The sequence below is a fragment of the Tenrec ecaudatus genome, chromosome X, assembly GCF_050624435.1.
Source record: "Tenrec ecaudatus isolate mTenEca1 chromosome X, mTenEca1.hap1, whole genome shotgun sequence".
Taxonomy (NCBI): Eukaryota; Metazoa; Chordata; class Mammalia; order Afrosoricida; family Tenrecidae; genus Tenrec; species Tenrec ecaudatus.
Window position 1 is genome coordinate 123,847,365 of NC_134548.1, and position 6,000 is coordinate 123,853,364.

A 6,000-nucleotide genomic window follows, 5' to 3' on the forward strand; every position below is an offset into this window, starting at 1 on the left:
TATAACCCTGTAGACTATCATAGGGGATGGCACTTTTATGCTTTCTAAGCTGACGGAAGGGTAGTGTGTCACCCCACTGTGCACAAGGTCCCTCTGTGTTGGAACTCACTCAAGGACACCTAAGAACGAGCTACACATGTTTCCCTATCTTCCCAAAGTCTCAAGGACACAACTTAAGAGCATGATGTGAGGAGTCAGAGATTTGTGATGGTTTGGGGTCAATAATTAAATGTGTTCAACCAAGACAAACTATTACCTAAGCAGGGTACACAGATGTCTATCTAAGGGAGGTTTAAGACCTTGAGCTGGTCTTAAGCGGATTTGCTTAATCATGCTATCTGATGGCCCAACGGTTAAGAGTTTGACTGCTAAACAAAACCTCAGTGGTTTAGACCCACCAGCATGCCCTGCAGGAAAAAAAAACAAGACCTAGCGATGTGCTCCTGTAAAGATTACAGTCTATACGACAGAGTTTGAATGGACTCAAAGGCACACAACAACAACAACAACATTGTGTATCGAGTATGTCATGATAACCTGGGATGATCTTGCAGGTTTGCAGGCAGACTGTTGTTGGAACCTCAGTTACACATCTAAATGAATGCCTCTTGAAGTAACTCTATATCATGTTTTGGTCCAAAATAGTTTCCCCACAAGCAGCAGCTATGAGTTTAATTACATAATGTTACGTGTGCAGAACAGGGAGCAAAATGATTGTACCCCAAATTCTCAACCTTCTGTGATTTTTATAGGAAATGTGGCTTTTAATTTAAAAGTGCTACAGCTGAACAGCAAAAATCAAAATAAGGCCTTCTTTCAGTTTTCCATGTTTCTAAATATGAAATATTTCATCAAATGGGCAGTCTTACCTGGTGTCACAGGTACGGTGGTGGGCCTGGCCCTGTGAGCCAGTTACCCGGATTCTCACTCCAGTTGTCCAGCAGAACCACCTCCCGCCTGTGTGTGCCTGAAGTGACACTACCTTTCCAGCACTCAGGTGACAATGCACATGCAGATGATCTGGTTACAGGAACCTTTGATATTAATTGAAGCTGTCCAAAGAGAATACAGGAAATGAACTCAGTTGCCTTAACTGAAAAGGGCATAATGAAATCTCCCTATCAAAACTCTAGCCTCACTTCCCCGCCATCAAGCTGGTTCCGACTCATGACCATCCAATAGGGCAGGGTGGAAGGGCCCCCGGGGGTGTCCCAGGCAGTAAATCTTGCCAGGAGTAGAAGGGCCTCATCTTTCTCCCCTGGAGCAACTGGTGGTTTCCAATTGTAGCCCATGCAGTTAGCATATGCCCCACGCCAACCAAGGCTAAAAACAAACGCACTGCCAGCGAGTCGATGCCGACTCATGGAGACCCCAATGCACAGGACAAAACTGCCCCTGTGAGATTCCGAGACTGTAACTTTTTAGGAGAATAGAAAGCCGTGTCTGTCTCCCACGGCTGGTAGTTTCAAACTATACAACAAGGCTCCTTAAAAACTCTGGCAGGCATACCATGTGGGAAAATGAGTCAGATGAAATCTCATATTTCATGTAGATGCCATGATTATTTTCCTTCTTGATATTACAATCTGAAATGTGCTCTGTGACATGGGCATGCTGTTTCGTTTAGGTTGAAATGATCTCATAGGGAAACTCTATGGATGGATCACAGAGAAAGGAACTAACAGTCACCATCTATATGATGGACCAGGGTTTGTACGTTTTCTGTTGAAATGCTCTCTTCAGTTTTCACGTGGCCTATTTACTGCTACACATGTGGAATTTCTCAGCAGAACTGTAATCTCACAGTACGTGCTGTCTCCTCCTCTACAAGCTGTCCCGTCTGCTAGTACGTGTCATTGCTTTGTTTGCCCACTTCCAAAAAAAAAAAAAAAAGGTTTCCTGGAGAAAATTTAAGACACTTGACAAGCGCCCTCTTGCGAGAAGAACCAGAACCGCAGACACTCAGGTCCTTTTTAGGGGATGGTGGGAACTTAAGACGCCTAGACTCTTCTATTCAGGTTTCGATAACTTCCGATCCTCAGATCAGCATCGTCACTACTACTGGTGTCACCCAGGGTAACTCATGGGATCATCCCCCACCCCATGGGCCTCTTCCCATACCAAACTATACAGAATTTTAAAAATCAATTTTAGCCATAGCACATATTAAAATTGACACAGATTCTGTATGGCTGAGTTGTAAATTGCTTAAATGCATATTTCTTAGATTATTTGACAACTGCCAACAAGACTGTCTAATAAAATCTTGCTACGTGGAATTACAACAGTATTAGTTATAAATTAACAGTAGCTGAGTAGAAGCCTTTAATTTTTCCCCCTTTGTCTTTCATTACTACTTCATTCTGAGAAAGGTTATTGATATAGGTGCAAAAATACCAGTAAGCACAATATGGTGACTAAACCACCAGAACATTGGGGGGGGAGGGGTGTAGTCAGCACCTATGAAAACACTGGCAACAACCCAACTGCAGCTCCATGCAGGTGAAACCACGTGATTCTGAGCATCATTGTAATTGGGTAAAAGCTAGCTCTGACCATAACACATTCCAAAGGTGGGGTATGGATGAAACTCACTGCCACCAGGTCCGTTCTGACTCATGGGTGACCCTAATAGGGCCTACAGGGCAGGGTAGAACTTCCCCTGTGGGTTTCAGAGCCTGGAGTTCTCTAGGGGAGCAGGACGCCTTATCTTTTTTTCCATGGAGTGGCTGGTGGTTTCAAACTGCTGACTTCATGGTTAGTGGCCCAACACTTAATGAGGTTTAAAAAGTAAATGGACATAGAGTTTTTAGCTTTGCAGGTATATTGATTCGTGGAAGCTGGGCTTATGAAATGTTTTTATTGTGATAATGAGCTACAGGTGTCTTTGTATGCAAAATCATAAAGGTCTGCTGAAGCAGTGCTCATTTTTATAGCCATTTTGGCATTCTTTCTATCACAGCATCACCCAGCACAGACTGCACCCAGTTCACCCTCTAACGAATATGATGTATCATCCTTCATCTTTTCTATTACTATAGGTTATAGAAAAAAGTACATCCTGGTCAAAAAGATCATTCATTTGCATGATTTTTTTTAGATTTTTCTATACATATTTATAGACACGCATGACTTACAAAACCAGCCATTTTATCCCTCCCAATAGTATGAGTATGTCTGAATGCTTTTCCATAATAACAAATATTTTCCCACATTACTTTTTATGAATTAGTCCACAAGATTTTTCCATGTTTCTAACATTTAATATCCCATGTTCTCATAATGACCATCATTTAAGCTTATTCTTTAAAGCAAAAAACCTTCGAAAATGGAAACAATATGGTATACAAACTTAAATGTCCTTTCTCTACATCTCCCCTTACATTTCCAGTTACTAATTAGCATGTGTATTTCCAGATTTTTCTTGCATACATCAAACTAATGCACGCACATCCTTTTCTCCTAAAACACAGGATGTTATGATACAGGCCATTCTGCAGCTTTTCTATTTTAAAAGTTTACACTGAAAACCTTTCCTTGCTACGTTTATGGTGAGCTCAGTGTGGACCTCCTTTCATGCATGGTCTCCATTACGCACCGTAAACGTTGCTTTTCAAATGTACATACGCATGCAAATAACGATCTTCTCCTTAAAGCCTGAATTTGGACTTTGGATTGCAAAGAAAGCACAACCAACCAGCTTTCTCTAATGGACAGAAATATCCACCTTTGCCTGAAGACAACAGGCTGTATGTGTGTACATCTGTTTAAATGTCTGTAGCAAAATCGATTGCTCTTTCCAGCTTCAATAGGTTTTCTTTAAAAAGGTGAAATCGACACAAAATCTAAAGCCCCAAATGCATATTAATCACCAAGCCAAGCTGAGGCCTTCATTGCTTGCATTTGAGTCTCTTTCCCCCTATTCAAAATTACAATTTGATGTTACATGTACTCACCAACACATTACCATTTCTTTTCATGCTCACACATGATTACACCATTTTGGGGATAGAAGCTTTTTCCATCTGGTTTTAAATGATTACCTGTTATGCTCACATAGGTACTACATGCTAAGTGGTATCTGGGAGAAATCGGCGGAAGGTTCCTTTTTTTTCCCCCATGACCAGGCACCTTTTATTACTAGACATATTGCTCTCTGTTTTTTTATTTGAAATTATTTCTTATTCTTTAGTTTCTAATCTTTTAATTATTTCTCATATTACATATATGTAAGCACAACTCTTCTCTTGTACATCAGGGGGAAAAGGAAATGCTGGGAGAGACACTGTCTATCCCCTGACAAACAGCCAAACTCCTAATTCTCATAGGTGCTGGAATTTTCAGTTACCTATTACTTCAGGTTATTGCTACACAAACTCCATCAAGACTGTAAGATTTGTTAGAAATACAATCAGAGCCTTTAAAGTGATATAAAAACCCAATACGCCCCCCCGCAATGAACAACTTCAATTTCTGTTTAAAAGGATTAAAAACACCCACCCCCCTCCCCAAATGAGCACATCACATTTCCCACGTTTTGGTTTTCCATCACTCTCAGCCACCATTGCTTTTGGGATGAGACATTAAATGCCCTAATCAAAACTCAGCGTGTGCAAGCCACGGAAGCATTTTCCGCAGGTGTAATCTAATTACCACTTTCCTTACTGTGGACTTTTTTTTAGCATCTCTGCAGAAATACATAATCCAGGTAATCTCCGCATCGTGACAACATCTCCCACAGACCGACACCGCTTCCCCCCCCATTCCCAAAAAGTCATCCCGTCTTTACCTTTACCCTCAAGCCTCAAGAAATCTCCGAAAATAACTGCCTTTTATGACAGCCATTAACCTCCAAGCTGTCTCTCCTCAGCGGAAGCCTCGGACGCCTGAAATGCTGCTCCTCCCCCCAGACTGGCCAGGCTCCGCTCCCTTCCAAGCTTCCAGAGGATGCTCCGCCCCCGCCCTGTGATGGGGAAAGCAGGAGGGCCTTTTCCTTGTTTCCAGGCAGGAGAGACGCCAATTCCAGCCGAAAGACAGTTACAGGGAGGAAATGTTCCTTTTCCAGAACTTTAAAGGGTAATGGCAACGTATGCCCCTTCAATCTCCATTCAACCCCTAGGGTGGGTGATTTTCTGGAAAACAAACAACAGAAAAAGAGGCCCCAAATCCCTTAACCATGCAATAAAAATTCAAGTAGACATATTCCTTCTTTCCCCACTCTCCCCCCACCTCCTTCCTTCTCTGGCACCTTATCTCTGGTGAATGAAAACCCTGCGGGTAAGCTGCAGTTGAAAAGCAGGCAGGGAGGTAACACTGGATTTCTGGGAGAATTTGTTCTTTACCATTTTGATTCTAATTGAGGGCATTATAGCCCTCTCCTTTTATTTAGCTCTTCATGGGACTTCCTTTAAATCCTCAAACAAAATCTGATTACACTGAAATTGAAAAAGAGATCACCTGTAAAATCACCATCAACCCAAACTGTTAAACATCAGCCACAAATTTGGAAGTGCTTTCCCATGCATATGAGTGAATAAACTAAAGTCTACCGAAACTTGCCATTATATGTCAATAATACTATGGAAAAGGACACAGCAGACAATTCACAATGTTTTTTTCATGATTCTGATCTTTATTTTCTTGGAAAGGCATTTCAATTAGGGCAGTATTCTGTACTTACTGCTTACTTCCAGAAGAAAGAGACAGTTCTCTGAGCTGATGGGTGGTTTTGTTTCAGCTTGGGGCTCTGTTGGTCTGATCTCTCTCTTACAATAAGCAGTATCCTGCAATTTATCTTTTCCTAGTAATAAAACCAACATTCTGCTTTTCCTCTTTGACTACTCACTAGATTCTATAGCAATTTGTTCAGTACTTTCAAGGTATGCTCACTTAGAAGGTGAATGTTTGTGTACCATGTAAATCGACAGTATGTACAAAGGAAAAAAAGGGGGGGGGAATGCATCATTGTCATTGCGGTGTGCTGCCAAGTTAATTAGGATT

At 41.6% G+C, this 6,000-nt stretch overlaps 1 protein-coding gene across 2 annotated transcripts in view; it reads right to left on the bottom strand.

The window, feature by feature from the left end:
- PWWP3B (PWWP domain containing 3B) overlaps positions 1–4,927 on the bottom strand; it is a 50,671-nt gene extending 45,744 nt beyond the window's left edge. For both annotated transcript variants that reach the window (XM_075539082.1, XM_075539083.1), the window contains exons 1-2: positions 4,790–4,927; positions 870–1,052 (exon numbers count right to left, since the gene is read on the bottom strand). The gene's annotated coding sequence lies outside the window, so the exon portion shown is untranslated. The remainder of the gene's footprint in view (positions 1–869; positions 1,053–4,789) is intronic.
- Between the last annotated feature and the right edge of the window lie 1,073 nt (positions 4,928–6,000).